The sequence below is a fragment of the Ambystoma mexicanum genome, chromosome 3p (assembly GCF_040938575.1).
Source record: "Ambystoma mexicanum isolate Mex_15411 chromosome 3p, UKY_AmexF1_1, whole genome shotgun sequence".
NCBI lineage: Eukaryota > Metazoa > Chordata > Amphibia > Caudata > Ambystomatidae > Ambystoma > Ambystoma mexicanum.
In genome coordinates this window covers 737,084,563-737,112,515 of record NC_090925.1, presented here as the reverse complement: position 1 = coordinate 737,112,515, position 27,953 = coordinate 737,084,563, and positions in this window count along the sequence as shown.

The following is a 27,953-nucleotide window of genomic DNA, read 5'->3' as shown; positions in this document are numbered from 1 at the left end:
CATTGGCACAGTTGCCATCCTATTCAGTCATGCATTGCTTGCCATCACCATGGTGCCCTGGTTGTGCCTCTTACTTGTTGTCATCCATTTGCATCATTTGTGATATGTGGCCCAGTGATGCGTCATTTTCAGTTTGGCTGTGTCAGGTGAGGAGTGTTTAGCTCTGCATTCATTCTCCACTCACTGGCTATTGCCACCCAGGTGTACTATCCCCCCCTTTCCCACCCTGGTAAACTACCCCCCCCTTTCCCGGCCTGGTAAACTATCCCCCCCCTTTCCCGGCCTGGTAAAATACCCCCCCCCTTTCCCACCCAGGTGTACTATCCCCCCCCTTCTGCATCCGCACACATGAGTACCCCACAGCATGGCCATGGGCATGTTTTGCAACTCACCGAGCAGCCAGGCACGTGGTCCAGCATGTCGCTCCATGTCATGTAACGGGGTAGCGTAGAGTTGCGCAGTACCATGGCATCATGTGTGGATCCAGGAAATCGGGCGCAGCAATGGGTGATGATCTTGCTGGAGTCACATACCATTTGCACATTGATGGAGTGGTATTGCTTGCGATTGCGGTACACCGCCTCTATGGCTTGGGGGACTACAAATTCCACATGGGTGCAGTCGATGGCACCGGCACAATTGGGCATGCCTGCCAGTGCATGGAAGCCTACTTTGGTTTCGGCTATCTCCTGGCCAGTCCGTGGTAGGGATATGTGGGTGCTTGCGTGCTTCAGGAGGGCATCCAGCACTTGGTTCAGCATGCATGAGAATAGTGGTTGTGAAATGCCATGCAGCTGACCCACTGTGTGTTGGTAGGTGCATGTGGCCAGGAAGTGTAGCACAGACACCACCTTCAGTAGTGGTGGGATGGCAGTGCGTATTTGTATGTGGCTGGCAATGTCGTTCTGTATCATGTCCACTATGGTGGTGATGGTGTCACGGTCCAACCGGTACAGGGTGTGGATCTGCTCAGGGGTTAGGTTGAATGGGCTGGGTCTGGTGCGAGGGATTGGTGGCTGCCTGCGAGGCGGTGGTGGCTGCGCTGGTGGTAATTGCTGGGCCTGTCTCACCCTCCTTCTCCTCCTGCATCTCCTCTGTGCTGCCTGTTCTTGCTGCTGTTGTTGTTGTTGTTGTTGCTGTAGTTGTAGCAGTATAGGCATGTCCTCCTGCGCCATGATTACAAATGCTAGTGGTAGCATTTTGGTGTAGGAAGGGGTGTGGTGTGTAGGTGTGCTCCTTTTGTACTGGCCCACTCTGCATTGCCTACACCTGTGGGGGGCGTTGTGGTGTGTGGGTGTGCTCCTTTTGTACTGGCCCACTCTGCATTGCCTACACCTGTGGGGGGGTTGTGGTGTGTGGGTGTGCTCAGTTCATACTGGCGCAGCCTCCTTTGACTCCACCTGTGGGGATTGTGTGCACCTGTGGCAGCTGCCTTGTATCTTGGTTGCTGTTTGCGGGTGGTCCGCGATGCCTGTTTTTCCGGCATCATGCAGCCCATTGTTACCATGTTCGCGATGCCAGTATTTGCATGTTTGCGTGGGTTGTGATTGCCCCCTATTACCGGCATGCCGGTATTTACTACCTGAAGAGGCGCGTGTATGCGCCTAGACCGCTATTAGCGGCACCGTAAATAACGGTGCCGTTCATACCGGGTTTGCGGGTCAGAATGCTACGGAACGTTAAATGATGCCGGTATTTACATAATGATGCCGGTATTTACATACCGGCATCATTTTTCCCTTACCGGCATGACTCGTAATGAGGCCCATAGCACTTTATTGGCTCCCAAACTGTATAATTCCTTTGCATACTCTGGTAGGGTTTCTACAACTATGGAGGAATCAAAAATTGTCATATTTCCTAAGCCAGGTAAAGACCCGACGAATTGTGTATCGTATCGTCCCATTGCATTGATAAATGTAGATGCTAAGATTTACACAAAAATCTTAGCCAACAGATTAGAAGATCTACTTCCCATGTTAATCAATACAGACCAAACCGGCTTTATCAAGAACCGTCAGACACACAACAATATTCGTAGAACGGGTCACATATTAGAGAATGTGGGTTAAGAAAAAAATCCTGGCCATCCTCATCTCTATGGATGCATAAAAGAAAAAGCCTTTGACGGGGTAGAGTGGTCCTTTCTTTTTCTCACCTTGGCAAAAATGGGGTTTGGCCCTAAATTAATTGCCAAAATTCGGGCTAACTATAGACATCGTATAATGAGGCTATCAATAAACAGTCCCTTGTCTCTTCTTATTTACTTGCAACACAGAACTAAACAGGGGTGTCCTTTATCACCGCTATTAAATGCAATTCATTTGGAGCCACTATTAGCCAAGGTTAGACAGACTGAGGATATAAGGGGAATTTACTTTGGGGGTACCCTCACAAAATCATGGCATACGCTAACGATATGCTCCTTATGGCCACAGATCCTCTAACGTCATTATAAGTTGCAACGAGGGAATTTGTAAAGTTTGGGATGGTTGCAGGTTTGAAAATAAATTAAGTCGGAGGTATTAAATCTATCCCTTTCTTCCAAAGAGGCGCATGAATTGAGGTTCTATATACAATTTGGGTGGGCACAGGACAGGATTAAATTGCTTCAGGACAAAGTAACTCCTCGACTTGAAGGATTACATGAAGCCAATTATCCCCCTTTGTTAAAAGAAATTAAAACACAACTATCTAGATGGGGTCCCCTCACAATCTCTTGGCTAGGAAGAATCAACACTGTGAAAATGGTAACACTTCCCCAAGTGTTATATATGTTCCAAGCGCTACCGATTCGGGTTCCTCCAACATTTTTCCAGAAGCTGCACAGAGCAATCTCTGCATTTATCTGTAATAATATAAGTCCAAGGGTTGCTATCAGTGCATTAATGGACCCTACAGAGATGGGTGGGCTGGGTCTACCAAATGTTTTTAAATATTATCAGGCAGCTCAAATTAGAGTCCCTAAAGATTGGTGCACTCTCGACATGGGGAAAAGTTGGGTACAGATGGAGAGGGCGGTGGGGGGTCCACGGTTAGGGGATAAATTGTGGCTGTCAAAACACGACTGGCCCCCTAATATGCATGCAAGCATGATTAGGGGGCCAGTCGTTTGGGATATAGCAGTTAAGAAGTGTAAACTGAAGATGTTTCCCTCTCCACTTAACCCCATATTTATTTATTTTTAAATCAATTTATATTGGTTTTCAAGAACAACAGAGAGCTTTTACAGCACATGAACTTTTGGGCAAATGCCCAGCACAAATCAAACAACAAACCATAATTCCCTGATGTATTCGCCCACCCCCCCCCCACCAACCCCTTGTCTCGGAACACAGGAACAGCTTGTCTACAATGAATCTCCTTGGGCTGCTCCGACCGGGCTTAGGACCGTCGGTGGTTAACCGATTCCCCCAAGTCTAGGGCGAAATGTCATGTACTATGGCTGGTTTCGGGCCGGGGCGAGGGCCCGTGTGGTTCTCCGGGAGTGTTCCCCATGTGGCCAAACACCTCCATAAACTGTAGCCAGTCCGTCTCTATCTGCGCGCTTGTGCCCTGTAATGCTGCCATAAGTCTTTCCATGAAATAAATGTCCTTGGCCATGCTACCCACTCTCTTCACGTGGGGAGGGCGGCCCACTTACATGTCCTAGCCCGAACCGCTCGAGCTGCCAGGAGAAGTGAGTGTGTCAGGTCTGGGAGTTTTTCCCAATGGCCATCCCTTTACTGCAATCCAAACATTAACAAGATTGGGTATTGTGGGTAAACCCCCTCTCTCGCCTCCTTTAGCCAGCTAAGGACCTCTGACCAATAGGCTTGAACTTTCTTGCATGACCACCACATGTGCCAATAGTTGGCTTTTTCCCCACATCCATGCCAACACATTGGGACGACGTCGGGGAACAGCTTAGAGAGAGTGATCGGGTCATACTGCCACCTATGAAGGAGTTTGATGGCATGTGTCTTATAATGGCAGGAGATTGACGTCTTGAATGCCCTGCTACAGATTCGTCCCCAGGGACCATCCCCTATTCCACAGCCAAGGTCCCTCTCCCATTTCCTTCTAAGGCTTTTGGCTTTTCCCTCTCTGGGGATCATCAGTGCTCCATAAAGGAGGGAGATGAGTCCTTTCCTTTCTACGTGAAGTCTAAGATTTTTTCCACCGGGGTGAGCTTTCTTTGTATACATGGCTTTCATTTCGATTTCATCAGGACTCCCTTGAGCAGTAAGTATAGGAGCGGGGAGAATCTACCAATTCCGAGAGCCTCCTCAAGCTCTTGTATGGTTATGAAGGTGTCTTCCCTCACCAACTGACTGACTCTACAGTCCAGCATCGAACCAGGACTGATAATGTTCACGGCCTGGGATTTCTTCTAGGACTGGCGTGGACTAAATGTGGCTCAGTGGCGAGGGCCAGGTGGTCACCTTCTCTCTGGTTCCCTTCCCTGCCAGTGCTTTCCACATCGTTCCGAGTATGGGGTGGTCCCTAATTCTTTTTGGTAGCTTCTTCAATGGGACCCATAACCATTCGCCTATCGTGACTGGGCGCAGGTAAACATTTTCCAGGTAGACCCATTGTTTGTTGGGGTCCTCCCTGAGGTGTGGGGCCAGTGCCCTGAGTTGGGCCACTCTGTGATATGTTCGCAAATCTGGGAGGGCTACTCCCCCTCTTTCTTTGGGGAGGGTGAGGGTCTCATATCCTATTCTAGGTCTTTTTTCTAATTTTGTTATTCGCTTTTTAGCTTCTCTGAGGTAGGATCCCGGGGCCTCCAGTGTCCCCGGAAGCAGACCTATCACCCACATCACCGGATCCAGCAGACCGCTACTGGGGCCCTTTGGACCACGTCCTGGCGCCTTTGGCGCCAGGCTCATAAAAGGCTTCAGTCCTGGCGCCATAGGCGCCAGGCTCATTTGGTCAAAACATGTCATAATGCTTGGGTGGACTTACCTGAGGCAGACCATGCTGCTTACTCACCCAGAGCAATCCAGTCTGGCTGAGGTCTCCAGCCATTTAGGCTGGGAGGAACTATTTTTCCTCTTCAGGAACTCTTTTTCTTACCTGGGTGGGGCCGGAGGAAGGATACTCACCTGAAGCACTCCTCTGCTATTTAAACCACGCCCAAAGGAATTCACGTGCTTCGCGTTATTCTGCATCAGCAGCAGGACGCTCACCGAGTCGGCTCCTGCTTCCTGGCTCCTGACACGCCCGCACCTCCTGGAACACCTGAAAGACAAAAGGAGAGAAAAGACAAGCATCCAAAGCTTTACTCACCGCAATCCTGCCCTCGGGAAACCTTCTTTCGACAATCCTGCAAAAGAAAAGCACAAGGTTAGCAGCGCACCACAACGCTCGCCGCAGCGCCGCTTTCTCTTACCTTATCGTGGCCGCGCCACGTGCAGAAATGGCTACAAAGCTTGCAGTACCTCGGCACCTGCAAAAAGGGGAAAGACACGACTAGAAGCGCTCCGCTTCACCCGGTGCCACACCTATTCCACTTACCTTTACGAGGCCTTACCACGAACAACAGCGGTTTCGACACCGGCAGCGAATCGGCTCCTGCAAAAGGGGAGAAGGTGAGCATCGGACTTGATACAGGAGGGAATACTCACCTAAGGACTTACCAGATTTTGGTTGAACTCAATCCTCCATTCGGGTCAGAAGGGCCTTTCTGCCTTTTCTAGACCCCGGCCCCGAAGGGGAAAAGACATTTAATATAATCTAAAGACTACATACTTACGGCAATCCCGAAGTGGGATCGAACAGCCAGAGGAATCGCGCCCACTAAATACCCCAGTGAAGTAACTGGAATCAACGCGCCCCTGCACCAGAAGCAGGATGGAGGGCTCATCCTTACAGAAAATAAGGTGAGAGCCCACAAAAACCGAACTAGCGACAAGGGGATTTAGAAGGGGGAGATAGGGGGGAGCAGATACTCTTTCCAGCAGATATTAACTCCCTCTTTCCCACCTACAGAAAAATTATCCTACGAGCCAGACAGACGAGATTCGGGGGGAGGGCCAGCCCAGTCCATCTTCCGGGCCCTGCGCTTTACTGTAGAAGAATTGGTAGCAGTCCAGAACGGGTCAGCGCCTCTGTGGGAATCAGGTGAGCGTTACAGAACGCGAAGCCTACCAATAACCTCCTACCCAGGCGCTATGGAAACTTCTGAGACAGACCAACTGGCTCAGCTATTAGGGGAGCTACGGGCCGAAGTTCATGCTGCCCGTTAGGAGACAAACGCCCTCAGGAGGGAATTGATAGTGTCCAAGGAACAAACTGATGATCTTGCCAGACAGCTGTTACAGAGTCAAGCGGGGCAGACACCTTTACCCAATTCAGGGGGGAATTTCACCCCTGTGCCTGCAACAAATCCAGTTCAAATGAACCTACCCGGAAATGTGCCATTGGTACCACCTGAACATTTTGCAGGAGATCCCAAACGATTTGCAGCATTTATGAATCAATGTCGATTGCACTTTCTCTGCAGGCCTGGGGCCTTCCCGAATGACCAGACCAAGGTAGCTTTTGTACTTTCGTACCTCAGTGGCAGTGCAGCTGACTGGTCAATTCCATTGGTTACTCAAGATGATCCAATCCTTCGGAATTTTCAAGCCTTCCAGACTAGTATGGAAAGACTGTTTGCAAGACACTCCCAGGGGCAGGCCCTGGACAATGAACTCCTATCCCTACGACAAGGTAATCTGGACCTTTTGGCCTACCTTGCAACCTTCAATAGGCTAGTTGTAGAAACAAGATGGCCCGAGGACAAAAGAATCACGCTATTCCATCGAGGTCTTCGTGGTGAACTTAAAGACGTCCTTGCCCAGGTTGTAAATCCACCCCAGGACTGTTCGGAATATATTGACTTGGTGGTCCAATTGGATCACAGGCTTCAAAATAGGAAAGCAGATCGATCCAGGATTGAAACTCGGGTTTTCGCGAAAATTCAGAGTAACTCCAAAGGCCTCGACGTCACTGAACCTATGCAAATTGGGGTGGTAAAAGGCCCCTTGACCCAAAAGGAGCGTGACAGAAGATGGCAAATGCAACTGTGTCTCTACTGTGGGTCGTCGGGGCATTTTCTTCGAGATTGTCCGGTGAAACCTCCCAAGAAGACAGTAGGCGCCTCTGATAAAAATCCTCTAGAGTCTGAGCCGGGAAACAACCTCGCCCGACAAGCGTAGAGGTCCGCTTGCCGAGCTTGAAAACCAATTCTTTGACCTCGCACTTCATTATGCCAATGGTTCTCGTAAATCCGAAGCAGCCAGAATGATTGAATGCAATTCAGGCGTACATCGACAGTGGGGCTATAGGAAAATACGTGGATCACGAGTTGGCTTCCAGGATGAATCTGCCTCTTTGCCCAAAAACCATCAAGGATGTCATCACCACAGTGGATGGAACCGAGATCGCCTCTGGGCCGGTAACCCACTCAACTACCGAAGTGACATTGTTAAGTCAAGATGGGCATCGAGTGTTTGACGTGATCAAGGCCCCGCAATTTCAAGTAATTCTGGGAATTCCTTGGCTGGAAACACACAATCCTCAAATTGATTGGCGAGCAAAGACGATAACTTTTCCAGAGTGTGCACAAACCTGCTACCTACGAGCTTCGGGCACTGGCCTAGCTACAGTAATGGCTGACTGCTTGCAATTACCGCCGGAATACCGAGAATTTCAGGACGTTTTTCAAAAGGAGCAAGCCAATACCCTACCGCCCCACAGGTCATATGATTGTCAGATAGATTTAATACCCGGAGCAACTCCTCCCTGCAGCAGGATTTATGCCCTCACCGAGCCCAAGAATCTTCATTTACGTCAGTATCTGGACCAGTACCTGGCCAATGGTTTTATTCGCCCGTCAAAGTCCCCTGCATCCTCGGCATTATTCTTCGTACCAAAAAAAAGAAGGTGACCTCAGAACCTGCATAGATTACCGTGCTTTGAATCGGATAACAGTCAAAAACAGATATCCACTACCTCTGATCCCAGAGCTTCTTGACCAGGTGAAGGACGCCTGCATATACACCAAGTTAGATCTCCGAGGGGCTTACCATTTGGTGTGGGCCAAGGAAGGCGACGAATGGAAGACGGCGTTCCGCACCAAATATGGGTTGTTTGAGTACCAAGTGATGCCTTTCGGACTGTGCAATACACCGGCTGCCTTCCAATATTTTATGAATGATGTCCTCAGGGAGCTCATTGACGTTTGTGTTGTCGTGTACATAGATGACATTCTCGTATAAACCTCTTCGGAAGCTGAACATCGAAATCATGTCAGAGCAGTACTTAAAAAATTACATCAACACAAACCATTTGCAAAACTTGAAAAATGTGTGTTCCATGCCACCGAAGTCGAATTTCTGGGTTTTATCCTGACACCTAAAGGAGTCCAAATGGACTCACGAAAAGTGTACGCTATCCTCAAATGGCCATCACCTAGTTCCGTAAAAGGTGTTCAGAGCATGTTAGGTTTCACCAATTTTTATCGCCGATTCATTCCGGAGTTTTCACGAGTGGTGCAACCCATCACGGCACTCTTAAGAAAGAATACATGTTTTGAATGGTCCAAAGAAGCTGAGCAAGCCTTTCAAGAACTAAAAGAGAAGTTTACTTCTGCACCTATATTGAAACACCCACGTCCGGACCTCCCTTACATCGTCGAAACTGACGCGTCCAGCTTAGCTATGGGAGCCGTTCTCTCTCAAAGAGACACAGAAACCAACCAATTACATCCCGTAGCGTTCTGGTCCCGGAAATTCTCCGCTCCCGAGATAAACTACGCCATCACTGACAAGGAACTGCTGGCAATTAAATCCGCCTTTAAGGCCTGGTGTCATTATCTCCTTGGAGCAAGACACACCATCACGGTGATTACTGATCATAGGAATTTACAGTATCTGAAAACCGCCAGGGCACAATCATCTCGACAGCTCCGTTGGGCCCTGTTCTTTGCCGAATTCGACTTTGTAATCACTTACCGCCCTGGCTGTAAGAATGGTAAAGCAGATGCCCTTTCTCGAATTGGAATGTGGGACGTTATCGGTAACACTGAACCGGTACCAATAATCCCTGAGCAAAGAATCTTAGGCATGACTTCTTCGCAATCACTTGAAGACATTCAGGACAGAGTTAAACAACTCTTAAATTCAACTGATTTGCAGAACGGGATACAAAAACTGATTTTACCTTAACCAATGGCCTACCTTATTTCCGAGGTCGACTGTTTCTTCCACACTCTGAACTCCAAAAGCAAGTTATTACCTGCTATCACGACTCATTGATAGAAGGACATCCTGGCATAGCCAAAACAGAAGAAAAAGTGAAAAGACAATTCTGGTGGCCTTCGTGGAGAAAAGATATAAAAGAATTTGTGATGTCCTGTGGTGTGTGCGCACAAAACAAGGGTCAAAGGAAAAGACTGGCTGGTCTTCTTCAACCGTTAGGCATTCCACCATCTCCCTGGCACACCCTTTCGATGGATTTTATCACTGATTTACCCCCCTGCTCTGGGTACAACACCATCCTCGTTATTGTAGATCTATTTTCCAAAATGGCACATTTCATTCCGTTAAAAGGTTTACCTTCAGCTTCAGTACTAGCCAGAGAATTCCTTGAAAATATTGTCCGGTTACACGGATTCCCGTCGGTGCTCATCTCCGACAGAGGGAGTCAATTTATTTCCCATTTCTGGCGTAGTTGCTGTCAGTTGGCCCAAATTGATGTAAGACTCTCAACCAGCCACCACCCCCAAACCGATGGTCAAACTGAGAGAATGAACCAGACCCTCGAACAATATTTACGATGCATGCTACAACAGTCAGAAAGCAACTGGAAAGACATTCTTTGGATAGCTGAATATGCATACAACAATTCAGTTCACTCAGGAACGGGGCAGAGTCCCTTCTACACAGTATTTGGAATCCACCCTCGAACCTCTAACCTCGATCCTCCTCAGGATCTCGGAACACCCGCCGTGGATCAGCTGCACACTACTATTACCCAAGCGTTCAAGGAAGCAACGGCACACTTACAGCAAGCCAAGGAAAGATACAAGAGAGGTGCAGATCAACACCGGAGCGAGATACCTCAATACCAGGTTGGGCACCAAGTCTGGTTGTCCACCAAACACTTATCACTCAAAGGACCTCGCACTTTTAATCCGAAGTATCTGGGGCCATATACTATTACTGCTATAATTAATCCGGTGGCTGTTAAACTAGAATTACCAACTCATATGCGAATACATCCAGTGTTTCATGTATCACTTTTTAAACCTATGCAACCTGGAACCAGACTAACTAAACCTCCGGGACCCATTCAAGTGGCTGGAGAACCTGAATTCGAAGTAAAGAACATTTTGGACTCTAAAGTCATTAGGTCAAAGCTGTTCTACCTAATTGACTGGAAAGGTTATGGTCCTCAGGAGAGATCATGGGAACCCTGTGACCACGTCCATACTCCTCGGCTGATTAAGAAATTTCATCAGACCTTTCCAAATAAACCAAAACCCCCTGGGAAGACAATCTTGGGAGGGGCCTTGCCTTGAGGGGGGGTGCTGTCATGATGGCTGCTCCCGGGGAGCCAGGCCAGGCCCAGCGTCCCCGGAAGCAGACCTATCACCCACATCACCGGATCCAGCAGACCGCTACTGGGGCCCTTTGGACCACGTCCTGGCGCCTTTGGCGCCAGGCTCATAAAAGGCTTCAGTCCTGGCGCCATAGGCGCCAGGCTCATTTGGTCAAAACATGTCATAATGCTTGGGTGGACTTACCTGAGGCAGACCATGCTGCTTACTCACCCAGAGCAATCCAGTCTGGCTGAGGTCTCCAGCCATTTAGGCTGGGAGGAACTATTTTTCCTCTTCAGGAACTCTCTTTCTTACCTGGGTGGGGCCGGAGGAAGGATACTCACCTGAAGCACTCCTCTGCTATTTAAACCACGCCCGAAGGAATTCACGTGCTTCGCGTTATTCTGCATCAGCAGCAGGACGCTCACCGAGTCGGCTCCTGCATCCTGGCTCCTGACACTCCCGCACCTCCTGGAACACCTGAAAGACAAAAGGAGAGAAAAGACAAGCATCCAAAGCTTTACTCACCGGAATCCTGCACTCGGGAAACCTTCTTCCGACAATCCTGCAAAAGAAAAGCACAAGGTTAGCAGCGCACCACAACGCTCGCCGCAGCGCCGCTTTCTCTTACCTTATCGTGGCTGCGCCACGTGCAGAAACGGCTACAAAGCTTGCAGCACCTCAGCACCTGCAAAAAGGGGAAAGACACAATTAGAAGCGCTCCGCTTCACCCGGTGCCACACCTATTCCACTTACCTTTACGAGGCCTTACCACGAACAACAGCGGTTTCGACACCGGCAGCGAATCAGCTCCTGCAAAAGGGGAGAAGGTGAGCATCGGACTTGATACAGGAGGGAATACTCACCTAAGGACTTACCAGATTTTGGTTGAACTCAATCCTCCATTCGGGTCAGAAGGGCCTTTCTGCCTTTTCTAGACCCCGGCCCGAAGGGGAAAAGACATTTAATATAATCTAAAGACTACATACTTACGGCAATCCCGAAGTGGGATCGAACAGCCAGAGGAATCGCGTCCACTAAATACCCCAGTGAAGTAACTGGAATCAACGCGCCCCTGCACCAGAAGCAGGATGGAGGGCTCATCCTTACAGAAAATAAGGTGAGAGCCCACAAAAACCGAACTAGCGACAAGGAGATTTAGAAGGGGGAGATAGGGGGGAGCAGATACTCTTTCCAGCAGATATTAACTCCCTCTACCCCACCTACAGAAAAATGATCCTACGAGCCAGACAGACGAGATTCGGGGGGAGGGCCAGTCCAGTCCGTCTTCCGGGCCCTGCGCTTTACTGTAGAAGAATTGGTAGCAGTCCAGAACGGGTCAGCGCCTCTGTGGGAATCAGGTGAGCGTTACAGAAATTTGCCCCTTCGCCCAACCCTCCATGTCCCTGAACAATTTATCGAACAGAGTGGGATAGTTTGCCTGGCTCAAATCCTCGTTGGGTCTAACGAGATTAATCCCCAAGTATTTTATTCCCTCGGTGCAAATTTGGAGACCCATTTGGAGACCCAAGGGTGTCAATTTGACCAGGTTCCTTTCCATATCTGGTGCAAAAGGGAAGATCATAGACTTGCCTACATTTACCCTGAAGCCTGAAAAGTGACCAAACTGTTCGATGATCTGCAGGGCGGCTGGGACTGACCTAACGGGATCCCTCAGGTGTAGCAAAATATCATTTGCGTAAAGGCCGAGTTTGAAGGTGCGGTCTCCCACATCAATGCCCCGTACCATCGGGGAACCTCTAAGGTATTCTGCCAGTATCTCCATGGTCATGGTGAACAGGAGTGGAGAGAGGGGACAGCCCTGCCTTGTCCATTTTTGGAGGGCGAAAAATGCGTGACAGGTTTCAGTTGACAGTGACTCTAGCGGATGGGGCTGCGTATAGGGCCATAATGGCCTGTCTGATCCCCACCCCGAAACCCAGCTTCTCAAGTACCCCGTGTAAGAACCCCCAGTCCACCCGGTCGAATGCCTTTTCGGTGTCCATGGCCACCAGGACCGGGTTATCCCCCCTCAGTGCCGCCTCCCTTATGACATGCAGTGTCTTACGAAGGGTGTCCGCCCCTGCCTTCCCTGTATAAAGCCCACCTGGTCAGAATGGATTAACTGCGGCATATGGGCATCAAGCCTTGTTGCGATGATCCTGGTGAATAGTTTTGCATCTACGTTCAGGAGAGAGATTGGTCTATAGGAACGGCAGTCTGCCGGGCCCTTCCCCTCTTTTGGGATCACTGTGACTAATGCTTTGCCAAAGGATGGGGGCACGCTCCCTGTGGTCATAATGTTGGTGAATAGACCTGCCAGGAAACCCGCCAGCTGGCCTGAGAAGGCCTTGTAAAAGCCTGCAGTGTAACCGTCTTCTCCTGGGCCCTTCCCAGCTTGAGGCTTGATATTGCCTTGAGTACCTCCTCCTCTGTTATCAGGGCATCCAGGGCGGCTGCTTCAGGGGATCAGAGGGTGGGCAGGGTGACCCCATTAAGATACGTCTCAAGTACTTCCCTCTCTGCCCTCCCCTCTCTCCCATATAGGGCTTCATAGAAGTCGGCGAACTTCTCAGCTATGCCTTCCGGATCTGATCTTTCCCCCTCTTCCCCATTTACAATTCTTGCCACCCATCTGTCAGCCCGCTGACCTCGAAGTTTAGCTGCCAACATTTCTTTGGCCTTGACGCCTTTTTCGTAATATCTTTGACGTAGGTGTTGGAGTCCCGCTAGAATTTTCCCTGTCTCTAGTTCCCTCAGTTCTTGTCTCTTCCCTCTTGCAGAGACCAGATCTCTCTCCCTCTTCTCCTCCCCCTTACCTTCTGAACTCTCCAGTGAGAGGCTCTCCGACCTCAACCTTCACTAATCAACCTACCCCTCCAGGTCGCCTTCGTCGCCTCCCATACTATCTCCCGGTCAACTTCTCTGGTGTCATTTAGCTCAAAGTATTCTCTTATCGCTGTTATCATCTCTTCTTTAAAGACCACATCCCTAAGGAGGAAGTCATTACATCTCCATAGGGATTCCCTAGGTTTCAGGCCAGAGATGCTAATGTCAGACCAGACTAGGTCGTGGTCCGACCAGCTGACCGGGCGGATCTCACAGGCGTCTATTCTGCCCATGTACTGGTGCCCCGTGAATAGATAGTCTATTCTTGTCCTGGACTGCGGAGTAGAAGGTATATCCCTTCCCGATTGGATGGGGCTCCCGCCATATGTCCACCAACCCCTGCTCCCACATTAGGTCCCGGAACCCTCCGTGCAGTCGTCCCCCTCTACTACCTGGTGGAATGGTCTTACCACTGTGGTCCAACTCCCGGTCCGCCCACATATTAAAATCCCCGCCCAGAAGGAGGAGCCCTTCCGCTTTGGCCATCACCTCCCCAGAACCTCTTGGGTGAATTCCATCTGACCCACGTTAGGGCAGTATATGGCGGCTAAGGAGACTCTGGAGTTATGTAAAATGCCCGATACCACCAAGGCTTTCCCATCCTCCCTTCCCCACCAGGTTACCTCGGTCAACTTTTAGTTCCTGTGTAGTATGATGCCAACTCCACCTCTCTTAGCATGGCCAGAAGCCCAGAAAGTCTGACCCACATGTGATCCCGGGATAGCCCTCTCCTCCCCCTTCACAGTTCTGGTCTCCTGTATGAAGAGGACATCTACTCTCACATTTTTCATTTCCTTGCCCAGAAGAGAGCGCTTTGTTGAGGAGTTGAGCCGCTTAACGTTGAGGGAGCCTATTCTAAGAGGCTCGACCCGGCCCTTCCTCTCATTGTCTGTCATTGATTCTTTGCCTTGTGTTCATCTTTTTCCCGGTCCTGTGGAGGTTGCCCTGTTCCCTTTTGGAGCTGGATTGATTCTTGGCCCGAGAACCCCTATCCCTTTCCCCCTCCTCTAACCCCTCCCCCTTTCATCCCCGGTTTGTGACGCTTGCCAATGGGCAAGACACCAGGGTGAATGTATGTCAATCCACCGCAGGTCCCTTAATGAACTCTGTGTCCCCCGCCGGGTTAGCCAAACTAGTGCACTCGCACTCCCTGATAGTAAGTCTTTGTTTGCCTATTCATCTCCAGCCTCAGACGTTGGGGTGTTTGCTTTCTTGAATTTTCTTCTGCCCTTTGTCTTCTTCTTTGTGGACCAGGGGCCCTCCGGTTGTCTCCTGGCTTCTGGCCATGCTTGTGTGCCCACTTCATTTATTTCCCCCAGGGCGTCACCCTTGAGCACTTGCAATACTTGCGAGGCTTCTTTGACGCTGGTCACCCTGTAGTCTACGCCAGTACGTTCGAAGGTAAGGGCAAACGGGAAAGACCACCTGTATCTTATGTCCTGGCTGGTGAGCCAATGGGTAAGCGGGCGACAATCTCTTCTCAGGGTGAGCGTGAGGGTAGACAGGTCTTGGTAGATCTTAATTGTATCTCCTTCAAAGATGAAGCGCCCAAGACTTTTTGCCTTCTCCAGAACCTCAATTTTCTCTCTATAACGGAGGAACCGCACCACAATGGTCCTTGGGCCTCCTCCTCCGCCCCCACCACCTCAATGTGCTCTTTCCAGCTGGACTTGCCCCCTTCTAATGTAAAGAGTTGGTTGATCAAGCCTTGGACTTTCCTCCCCACATCGGCCGCCGTCTCCCCTCATGCTGGCATGCTGTGTGCGGGTGAGGGGCCCGGGCTGTACTCCTCCCAGCCTCCAGGCTCCCGCGGAACCTCTTTCAGGCAGGGTCTGTGCCTCAGCGCCCTCCTTTCGGGGCTATGTGCGCCGGCACGGCACCCCCAGAGCTCGATTCCCAGATGTGTACTGTGGGTGTAGAGTGGAGCCCCTACACTTGGGGGCTCGCTGGGGTCCCCCGGGCTCCCTTACGCGTACTGCTCCAGGCCACCAGCGTCATTGTGGGGCCCTGTTCAGCCTGCTCCACTCAAGATGTAAAGTGGAGTGGCTCCCACACAGCTCGGATGGGCCGCTCTTGTGGGCCCATGGGGCGTTAACCACGACTCCCCCACCAAGATGTGCAGTCTGTGGGCGGGGGGGGGCCCGGGCTGTGCCTCTCTCCGCCTCCGGGCTCCCGCGGTTCGTCATCTCAGTGGGGTTTTGGTCCAGGCCCCCGCCGTCCGGGGCCGCGTACGGGAGGGCTCCGCCTCCCGTGCACAATCTCCTGGCATGCTCGATAGGTATGTGGGGGGGCCCCCGCACTTCAGGTCTCTCCGCTGGCCCACAAGGAATGGATGGCACAGCTAGGCGGCCCTCAGGGAGCCTTCTCCTGGCACCTGGGCCTGTGTCTGTGTTGGGATATGTCCCTGGATCCACCCACACGGTGGGGCTGACCGCCCGGGGCACGGGTCCTCTCGGGCTTTGCTGTGTAATCCCCGCCGTGGACTGAAACAGCACACCAGGCCCTGCGGCGCTGGAGGAGCACGAGCGTTACACGTCTGGCATGCCCCGCGCCCCCTGGTGGTCCCTACCCCCATATTTTTAATCCCAAATTTACCCCAGGCCTTGAACCCAATGCTTTCTCGGAATGGAAACATGCGAGTTGTGAGAGGCTAAGAGACATGTTTCAGGGAATGACCTTAAAACCTTCTCACAATGCAAGCATGATTTTGGTTTTCAGGAAACCAGTCGGTTTCAATACTTTCAAGTCAGGCACTGGATCTTAGCTCCACCGAATCGCAGGGGGGCGGTGAGAGATCTTATTCCCTTTGAAAAATACGTGACATCTAATCTAGAGAATAAAGCTCTCATCCCCAATATACACAAGCTGCTGGTAGACACACCCCCAAGACTTACAATGAGCTATAAAACACAATGGCACTTGAATTTGTGGGAGGGAGTACCGGAAGACGAGTGGGAAGCACTATGGAAAGCTATTCCCAGACTTACAAGAGCAATCCAATTGAGGGAATTTTGGTATAAGTTAATGGTGCAATGGCATTATAGCCCAACCCGCTTAAAGAGAATGAAACCCTCCATTTCAGATGGTTGTTGAAGGGAATGTGGAGGGGTTGGCGACTGGAAACATCTATGGTGGAGTTGTCCGAGGTTGAAGAAATACTGGGAAGAGGTTAATAAATGATTGGTTCAAATGTTTAGATTGCAAGAACCTAGATCCTTGGGATCATGTCTTCTGGTCATACTGGAGGAACATGTTCGTCAGGGCTCCAAACAAGGGTTGAAGGCATTTGTTATACTACAGCTGGCAGCCTTGCTGGTGATTGCCCAAAGATGGAAAGTGAAAGAACCACTGCAAATAAATGAATGGTTTTCAAAGATTTTGATTTTTGTGGCCTTATAATGGATTACATATTCTATACATGGGCAACAGGACACATTTACAAAGGAATGGAACTTGGTGCTGGACTTTCTGAATGATGATTATAATGTAGCATACTGTCCTCAAAAACTTTATATATTGGGAATTGCTTGATGGGGATGTGAATGTGGGTTGAAACTAGTTGGAGGCCTGTCCCACGGCTTATTATTCAATGTATGCACAGCAGAGTCAAGGAGGAGGGGGGGGCGAATTGGGGAAGGGGGAAGGGCCGGGAACTTTGTTTATTATAATGTAAAATGGCAATAAAAAAAAGAAATAGGGCGATAGTTGGCTGGACAAGTAGGGTATGCTGAAGGTTTTTTCAGGAGGGAGCGCACAAGGGAGTGCTTGAGGGAGGAGGGGAAAGATCCAGTAACAAAAGAGTGGTTGCAGAAATCAGCAAGCGCAGGGGCAAAATAGCCAAGCGGGATTAGGTCCAATATTCGTAAACGGGTCCTGGGAGATCAGGTTGGAAGCGGTCGGCAAGCTACAGTCATTCGGACCCAATAATGACCCATTCATCTGGTTATCACTGGGGGCAAGAAACACAGTTGTAACTTCAGTCATCACTTGAGCTGAAGATGATGTTAGATCATTGGTTCCAAGCATAATAGGGATTAACTTCTTTCCATGAGTAAAGCTTGAAGCCAATTTAATAGGGGGAACAGAATTCCCTTGAGCTGAAGATGATGTAAGATCATTGGTTCCGGGCACAATATGGATTATCTTCTTTCCTCGAGTAAAGATCAGAGCAAATTTGCTAGGAGGAGTAGAATTCACTTGATCTGCCGCTCTCTCTAAACTCTACAGGCTCCAATATTATCATCCAAATCAGTCTGGAATGAAGAATCCTTTGACTCGTGTCTCAGCTCAATTTGCCCTTGAGTCGAGATCAATGGTTTAAGTACTTTCAGCCCCGAACAGTTAACTGATACCATCAAATCAGAATTCAATGAGGAAGACTCCACTTGGTCAATAGCTTTTAATTGTCTCATTAACTTGCGCCTGCCTGAATTCTTTATCCTTTTAGAGTTGTAATTTTTAGGCTTGGAAGCTGATAAAGGTATAGACAAAGCAGACAGGGGAATGCTTTTATCTTTATTCTGACGTTATAAAGACTTAACAGGTGGAGCAGACAGAGGATTGTTTTTGACTTTATTTGAACGTTTAGCATAACGTTTCCCTTTCTTTCCATTTTGAGAGCCCTCCAACAGAGCGTATGAGGGGGAGAAGAGGGAGAGGGATGGGCGGAGGAGAGTCCTGCACTAAGAGGATTCTTATGTCATTATTCAGATCCTTATCCATCCGTTAATCACACGGCAGATGGGCCAATCTTTTAAACTCCTCCATAGTTGACTGTGATGGGGGCTGTCATCAAGCTCATCAAACTCGTTCCTAGAGTCCGATTGGATAGCCTCCATTACCCCCACCTCCACAATATGGTCTGCAGGACTGGTTGAAGATTCCTTCTTAATGCAGGACAAAACACTTGCCATACTTCCATTAAGCGACAACATACGATTGTTCATGACAGAGATATTATCCTGCATATCCGTTAAGACCGCTCCCTGCCAATCAACATAAATTGGCAGCAATCACAGTGTTCATAGACATTTTTAAACCTACCAAGGAGGCATCACAAACCTCTGCGTCCTTTATTAGTTCCATCAGAGACCCTGAGTGGGTTTGCACTGCAGCAAATCCAGCACCCTAACCACTGAGTTCAAAACAAAGTGCAATGCTGTAATCGTAACATCTGCTGGATTACCAACTCCAGAAACAGGTGGGGACAAGAGAGGGGGAAGTTTAGAATTAGGCATGGCCTTACTGGGCCCAATGTAATTTCCACTTGTGCGCTAATCGCACAGTCCACCCGTACGGAGGGACAGATTGCTATATACCCTACTGAAGGTTCACATCCCACCAAGGCTGTTGGAAGGGATTGGTCCACTGGGATATCCCCAGGTTTAAAGGTAGTACAGTCCAAGAATATTTGATCAAGTATAACCCCTCCTTCTGTCACAGTTTGTCCCGTGAACATAATCTCGGGATTCAGAAGTTGTCCCCCAACTTCCCCAAATCCCCCTGTCCCAATAGGTGATCGGATGGAAAAAAGGTTTCAATCTTTTTCTTCAATGATGAAGTGGATAAAGTATGCTCAAGACAGTTTTTAAAAAGTTGATCCCCACTTGAGGGTTTTGGGTTAGTAGATGCAGGACACAACGCTATTATTGCGGGTATGTTCATGCGCAGCAGAGTTAGGTTGGTGGATAGATTACTAATATAGATATTAGCCGACGATACTGGAGCTGATTGAAGAATAGGAGGAGAAGCGAGAGACATTACATTAAGTTCAGTATTTGAAACTCAGCAGCCATTTGGAAAATACCTAGGCTGCAGTGGCTTCCGGAGGTGACTCGAGTAGAATCGAGCTCACAAGCCCTTAAGTCATCACGATAAACTCCACTTCTCAAGTTGCTAGAAGCCAACACAGGATGCTATGAACAACAACACATTGTGGCTTTTCGCTCACAAATAACACAGCTGTCAGGATCAGTAAATTTACTGGATACTAAACAACTCTGAGCGTCTGCTCCTGCGGACTCCCGCAGACTGCCTTGACTCTGCGCCACTCCGCGCTGCAAAAGGGTAACACAATCTCCTTCTCTTCCTCCTGCTACAGCATAGACAGTGTAGAAAGACCAGCTGTGTTCGACTTCTGCAGACTACCTTAACTCAGCCTTGACTCTGCGGCACTCCGTGCCGCAAAAGGGTTTTTAACCCAAACTCCTCCTATTCCTCCTGCTACAGCATAGGCAGTGTAGAAAGACCAGCAGCATTTAAATCCTGCAGACTGCCTTGACTCAGCCTTGACTCTGCGGCACTCCATGCTGCAAAAGGGTTTTTAACCCACTCTCCTCCTCTTGCTCCTGCTACAGCAGAGGCAGTGTAGAACGACTAGCAGCGGTCGACTCCCGCACACTGCCTTGACTCAGCCTTGACACCGCGGCGCACTGGACTGCAATAGGGTTTTGAACCCAATCCCCTCCTCTTTCTGCTGCTACAGCATAGGCATTGTAGAAAGACCAGCATCGTTCTACTCCTGCAGACTGCTTTGACTCAGCCTTGACTATCTTTGTAACTTTGTAACTATAAACAAAAAGATCAGACAGGTAACATGTTGTGTACTGTGAAAAAGACCACCCATAGAATACCTGTGGTGTTTCAGGATAAGAATAGTTGGACCCAATTAGATACTGGAAGTAGAAACTGTGCCATGCAAGCTAGTCTGCTTACAGTTGTTTGGAAAACATGGGCTATAAAGAACTGAATTGTGTACATAGACAATTGGAAAAACATCCCTTAACCGTCCTTGATGTTACCATTTTAGGGAAGAGTTGTTTAATATGTGTGACTGTAATATCTGATCTTCCCATTTCTTTGGTTTTGGGTAGTGAAGTCCCATATTTTGATGAGGGGATTTTTAATATTGCTCAAAAGTCACAAAAACCTGTGGTTAGATCTGTTAAATTTGAAAAGGGAAAAATACAGAATATTCCCCTTTTGATTCATGGGTCTGTCTGTGGAAATTCTGTTGACAGTGATCGAGTCTGGGACTGGAAAACTGGTGGACCTACTAAAAATGCTAGAGAGGCAGAAGTAGGAGAGGAAATGGAACTTGGACTGGGAGGTCAGGTCTTTGGGGGAAGGGTATGTGAAGAATCCTGCGCTTCCCTCACTGAAACTCTGCCTAAAGTCTCCTCCAAGGTGGCCAGGGGAAGGAAGATGCTTCCTGATCCCAACCCTGGGGGTGGTGTACCGCGGGAGAATCACCTCAGTTGAAACAGGGCCCAAGGAAGTGAGGAGACACAGTATTTTTCCTCTAAAATGGAGATTCTTACCACTATGCCAGAAGAGGTTATGGCTTATTGTCATTTTAATATCTCTCAGCCTCCTGTAAAATCTAAGGTGGTAAAACGTAAAGTAGTAACACCTAAATCTGTTATACTAAAAGAAAAAAATGCTTTTGGTCCCTAAAAGAAAATGTCTTCCTCAATATCAAGGTTACACTACAATGAATAGCGAAAGTGTTGCCTTCTCTACACCATATTCCTCTAATAAAGTTAAAACCCACAACCCCTCTGTTAAAATTACAAAGGGAATTAAAACTACCCTTACAAATACACAAGAAATAGAAAAACCAGACTTTGAGAAAGTAAACTACATGTCCCAGAATCACATGGAGACTGAGACGAAGAAGAGGGCTGAAGAATCATTTAGATGTAGAAGACATGCAATTAGGCCTAACAGCCTTTGCAAGGGACAGGCAATTGATATTAATGGTTTGCACCTAAAACCAATTGCCCCACCTACGAGGCATAAAAGGCTGCAGCAGGAGAGGGAGGAAGGAAGGAGCTGGAGCAGGAGCTGGCAGTAGTAAAACAGCACGAGGCTGGCAGCTCATGAGGAAGTGTGATCACCTAATGGACGCAGGGACATGGAGACAGCAGATTTACCCTGCAAGTTCTGAGAGGGTCCTGTGTTCACAAACCCTGCCTTGCCGTGGCTGCACTGAGAAAGGCATGCTAAGAGTGAAGGTTTTCCCAAAGGCACCCAGTGGCTGTAATTGCAGAGCCGTTACCGTGCTGAAGCCCGACGCCCGTCGAGGGACAGAAGAGTGAGGAGACTTCCATTTGGCGTGGCTGGACCTGAGACACCTGTGCTGCAGAACGGTGTGGATCCCAGGTGTTCCCAAAGACATAGTAGAAGTGGAAGAAGTCAGGAAGGTGAAGCAGCCCGCAAACGCAGTGTTCCCAGAGGCGGTGTGTGAAGCTTGGCGTTCAGGTTCACTCCCAAAACCTAGCTGGTAACTGTTACCAGCTCTAAAGTGGCTCGCGTAAGAGTAGAAGCCAGTATAAACTGTTTGTCGTAAAAAGTATTGATAACAATGGAAATGTATCAAGCGCACTTCTAGTAAAAGTCGGAGTGCTCGCCTAAGAAGAAAAATATCTAATTTCCCATTGCTGAACTATTAACGTTGCCGGAGTGGCCGCATGTACCTAATTAAAGAGGCAACCCTTGCTAAAACATTATGAAAACCCTAATGTACACTTTCACAATTTTTACTAGTACTTACAGCATCAAAGGAAGGTTACATGTGGCCAATTGTGATTTCCGATAGGAGTTAGAAAGCAACTGATAGGTGGTATGGGTTTTTTGCACCTGATGTGTTGTGATCCCTTTTTGTTTTTAGCAAAAGAATGCTTAACTTTTATGTCCGGGGAGCCCGGTGGCAACTGTCTGGCTGGGCTGCTTCCAGTACGCCCTTTCCCCGTCCTATTGAGCTATTTGCCCCCCCAGGCAGTTCCCCGCCTGCCCCAAGAAACTGGTATGCTGGCGAGACTGACACCATTTGGATACTAACAAAATGTTTGTGAGTGGGTAGTTGTGAGGACAAAAACATAGACCTAGTCAGGCGAAGAACTGGGCTGGAATAAGGCAACTGTCTCCTCCTCAAACTCCTAACCCCCTCCTGGGTCAGCTATGCTAAGGGTGAGGGTGGCGTATGGTCCCCTTCTTAGGAAACGTACAGGGTTTTGATTTAGAAATCGGCTAGAATATCTAGATATTTACACCATTAAAGAGCAGTATAATACTTCAGTCCTGCTCCATTACTTCTGTGGTGCCCTGTATGTGGGTTCGAGCAGTAAACTTCCTTCCTGTGCCATTTCATGTGACCTGCACCTTGACAGAGGGTGAAAAGGGACCTTTGCTTGTACTCTAGCAGTGCTTGAAGAGATGCATAGAACAGCTTCCCACGCACCTGGTCTTCAGCTTTGCACCAGTGAGTTACCCAGATTCTGTAGACTGGTAGCTGGGTGGGTTAAATGATCATCTCATTGTTTTTTTTGGGGCCTGTCTTCCTTGTTGCCTCTTGGCATTTGTCATTTCTTTGTACAATATAAATTCTGGACTTTGTCGAAATTGCATTCATGTAACATTTAAGATGGTTGGGATATCTGTATTAGGGATTATATATATTTGCTAAGCTATACACTTGATGAATACCATTGCTAACGGCTGAAGGGATGGTTCTGGTATGCTGTTGCAGGATCACCTTGTTAGTGATAGACGTGTCTGCCCGATTTGGGAAGAAGAGGGGTGCTTTCCTACCAGTTTCTTGGTGAGTCACTTGGCGCTTATAACCCTCACTGTTGTGCTTTATATTGTTCATTATAGGGGCCTATGGTCTTGTACATATAGTTACGGGGGTAATAGGTAGCCGTGGTAGGCATTGTTTGGTGATTATTAGTAGGCACTCTTTAGTTCACAATAAGGGGAGGGTGTATTACACTGCTGGTGGTTATCTTACATTTTTGGCAATCCAACGTGAGATGTGTTGCATCGGTAGGTATTCCAATGCATAATGTGTTTTAATTGTCTTAATAAAGACGCTTGATGACACAGTATCCAAACTTCATTAGTATGACGTAACAGTTCAAGTTGCAAACGTAGATATATATGAGTTGGGATCCAGTGGAACAATTGTCTGTTTTCTATGGCTTGGGTGCTCATGGGACAAACTTGGTACTTATTTATGTGCGATGGGAAGAATTACATGAGGCTGTCATAAGGATGGCATAAACTACTGGGGAGCGTATGTCAGAACTATGTGTAGGAATGTATATATTAGTACTTTAATTGAGTCTGTCTTTTGGCAGGCTCCTTCTAATGGAAGCTCTAACATGTCTTTGTGTGGTGTTTTTATGTGTATCCTTGTCAGGGAAAGAATGTTATTTTGCACTCTGATGTTACATCTTGATGAAGGGTCTACTATATTCTTATGTATTGCTCAATATGTCAGGTTGTCACACTATTCTATTTATTGCTTTAATATTCCAAAGAGATTCAGTCATGTATATTAATGATCAATGTTATGTTCCATTACTGATGTTTCAATGATTACAAGTACGGATATGTAGGTTATGGTGGGGTTCTTATCATTGGGTACATGGAATGTAAAGGGCTTGACCTGCCCGGTAAAAAGGAAGAAGATATTGTATATATGGTATTGATGTGGTTCGTCTACAGGAAACCCATCTAGCGGAAAGTTCAGGAAATCTCCTTAATAATTCAAAGTACTCAAAAATGTGGTTGAATTGTTACTCATCGAAATCGAGAGGGGTAGGAATTTTGTTTCGAAATGGGTTGGGTTTCCATGTAAATAAGGTAGCCATGAATGGTGAGGGGCACATCATTCTGATTGACTTCCAATATGAGGGTAGACTTATCACCCTCGGTTATATCTATGGACCTTGTGTTCGTGGGGTACATTTCTTTGAAGACCTGGTCACATTGTTAGGGGACATGAAAGGGAAATTGGTGATTTTAGGAGGTGACCACAATTGTGTTTTGGATTACAAGATGGATATGTCTTCTACATGCTCCTTTATGGGACATAAATCAAGTAAGGAATTTCGAGAGTTTATTGATACGTTTGATTTGGTAGATGTCTGGTGTAATCTACATCATGGGGGAAAAGGATTTCTCATTTTACTCACCAGTTCATGATTCCTTCTCTAAAGTAGATTATATCCTTGTTTCCTATAAATTATTTGAAGCTGTAGTTGGAGCTGATATTCGTGAGCGGCACCTCTCGGATCACTCATTAGTTGAGGTTAGGCTGGATTTAGGTCAGAACAAACCAGATTTTTGTAGATGAAGGCTTAAGCCATTTATCCTGAAGGAAGAGGAGGCTTGGAAGGCTTCAAGTACTTCTATAGTGAACTATTTTTTAGAGATTAATGGTTCAATGGATAGTCTTATGGTGTGGGACTCATTTAAGGCCTCAATCCAGGGGGACTTGATGAATTGGACTGCTAGAGTGAGAAAAAAAGGCCAAATCAAATTAAGAGAATTTGAATTGGAGTTATGTGACTTGCAAAAAATGATATGCTTGCTCAAGGTCTGAGGAGGATCGTATTAAGGTTGATAAAGTAAAGGAGCTATTAAAATACAAAATTGATGCTCAAGCAGATAGGGGCGTTTTCTATACGAAACAACGATATTGGGAGGATGGAGATCATGGGGGTGGATTGTTAGCTCGAAAACTAAAGGGCTTCTCAGAAAGATCTTTCATTCAGAAAATTGATAACGACTTGGGTGGTTAAAAAGGAAAAGATATGTTAAAGTTTTCGTTCATTTTATGCCAAACTATATACTGAGGATCATACTCCATTAGAACGTGAACTAGATGAATTTTTTGCAAACATTGGTGCCCCTATCTCTATCCAGGAAGTGGTACAAGCTATTAGTTGTTTGAAAATTGGGAAATCACCAGGTTTAGATGGTATCCCAGTTGAATTCTATCAGTCTTTTACTGCTCAATTAGCACTGGAATTGTGTGCTCTTTACACTCGTTTTCTGGTAGAAGGTTCTATATGCCCTTCAATGAAGGAGGCTCTGATCACAGTGATCCCTAAGGAAGGACGAGATCCATCTAAATGCAGTAATTACCGTCCTATATCATTGCTTAATGTGGATGTAAAGATTTTTACAAAGATTCTGGTCAACAGACTGGATAAACATATTTTATTTATTTATTTGTATTGCGCCGGTAGCTCTCGAGCTTCGGGGCGCAGAGACAAGAACACAAAGACAAAAAGTAAGACAATAAAACACGTAACATGAGACATTAGGGATGCATATGTAGGTGGGCAGGTAGTAGTATATGTATTACTTGAAGATGTGGGCTTTCAGTTGTTTGCGAAAGCGTTGGTAATTGGCTTCCATCCTTAACTGGCCAGGGAGCTTGTTCCAAAGGCCTGCTCCGGTTATAGGGAAGGATTTACCTGCCCCGTTTTTAAGTCTGAAGGGAGCTACCACTATCAGACCTTGTTCGGCTGATCTTATCTCTCTCGTAGGTTTGTATGGAATGATTTTAGTTTTCAGCTATGCAGGGGCTTTGCCAAAAATACATCTATGCGTGAGCGTGAGGGATGTAAATTGGACTCTCTCTTCAATTTTTAGCCAGTGAAGTTCCTTCCTGGCTTCGCTGATGTTCTGATTCCTGGTTTTTTGCTTAATGATTCTCACTGCATTGTTTTGTAGAACTTGGTAGCTGTGGTAGCAGTTTTTATTAGCTCCTAGAATTAGGGCATTGCCATAGTCCAGGCGAGATAAGATGGTAGCTCTTGCGCCGTGGCGCTATTTTCCTCAGATAAGTAGGGTCTTATGGCTTTTAGTAGGCGCAGGTGGTATGAGCACGTTTTTTTAACGTAAAGGGTTTGGGCATCTGATCCCAGGGATGCTTCTAGCATCATCCCCAAGGTTTTAACCTTGTTTAGGACCTTCATTTGGGTGTCTTTGATGGTGAAGGTGTTGTATGCAGGATGGAGCTTAGATCTGACAAGATTGGAGCCAAAGACCACAAGCTCTGTTTTGTTGCCGTTTAGGCACATCCAATTTTGGTCCATCCATTGCTCTACCGCGTTGTAAACTAGGCTTAGCTTTTTGTTGTCCTTTTGATGGTCTCCACTTAGTTCAATTACCAGCTGAGTGTCGTCAGCGTAATTGGTAAAGAACGTGGTGATGTTGTCGAGGACTATGCATAGAAATCTAAGGTAGAGGTTAAACAGGAGTGGGGACATGCTGGCACCTTGTGGGACTCTACAGGTGATTCCTTTTTCTATTGAGAATAGATTTCCCCAATGAACTCTAGATGTTCTGTTTTGTAGGAAAGACATGATCCAGCTTATTGCTTCATCTGAGCAGTTTGCTGTTTTTTTAGCGTTGTCTTGAGTAGGTTGTGATCTAATAGGTCAAAAGCAGCGCTCAGGTCCAAGAGACGAGCAAGCCAGCTTTCCCCTGATCAATGATGTTGAGCATCTTGGTCTGTAGATCTAGCATAGCTGTTTCTGTGCTATGCGCTGGTCGAAAGCCAGACTGTTGGTGGTGGAGGAGGTCTGAGCTTTCTACGTGTTCTTGGAGCTGTGTGGTGGCAATCTTGTCCATTATTTTAAGTATAAAGTTGCAATTGGTTATGGGCCTTAGGTTGTTTGGGTCCCTTTGGTCTAGATTTGGTTTTTTAACAACTGTTACCCTTTTTATACTTTTAGGCACAATTTGATCGCAGAAAGATGAGTTTATCACTTTGGTTAAGGCTGGTGCAAAGATGTCAGGGTGGTCTAAGATGATGCTGGCCGGGAGTATGTTTTCAGCGCAAGTGGTGGGTTTCATGGATGCCAGGGCTTTCATCATGTCGTTGGCAGTAATGGGCTTGGACCTAAATTGGGTCGTCTGGTGAGTAAGTTCCTCTGGTAAGTCTTGAGAGGGTGACTTGGTAGCCGCTTGGGATTTGGCTATACTATTCCTGGCCTTATCAATTTTGTTAAAAAATGCTATCTGCGTTGCGTCACATTCTTCTTGGGTGGGCGAGAATGTGGGGGTAATGCCTTTTGATTTATCAATAGATTTCAATATATTGAAGAGTTTGCTGGTGGAGTTGGCTGCCACTGAGATCTGTTTGTCATAGTAGTCCTTTTTTGCCTCAATTATCATTTCTTTATAGGTTTTCTCACTGATTTTCCAAAGTGTTTTCTTGTCCGATGTGGGTTCTTTTTTCCACTCATTTTCCCTTTTTCTTTTGAGTTTTTTCTGTTTGAGGAGTTCCTCTGTGAACCACTCATGTTTTTTTCCTTGGGCCTAGAGGTTTTGGTTAGGAGTGGAGCTTCTAGGTCCACTAGGGCCTGTAGGTGGCTAAGTAAGTTGGATAGGGTGGCCTCGCATGTGTCTTCATTATTTCCCTGTGTTTCAAATGTCTAGACATTGCATCAGGTGCTCCTTGCTGATGTTTTTATAATTCCGCAGTGTTTTTTAACAGGGAGGTGGGGCAGTTTGGGTTTTTGAGTGGGGGGAGATATGGAAGGTCACACTGTAGTGGTCCGACCATATACATGGGTCAGTTTTATATTCTTGGGATAAGAGGTTGTTGGTAACAACCCAATCTAGTAGATGACCATTGTCCATGGTGGGATCGGTGTTCATCACTTAATAGTCTATGTTATTCAAGAGTTTC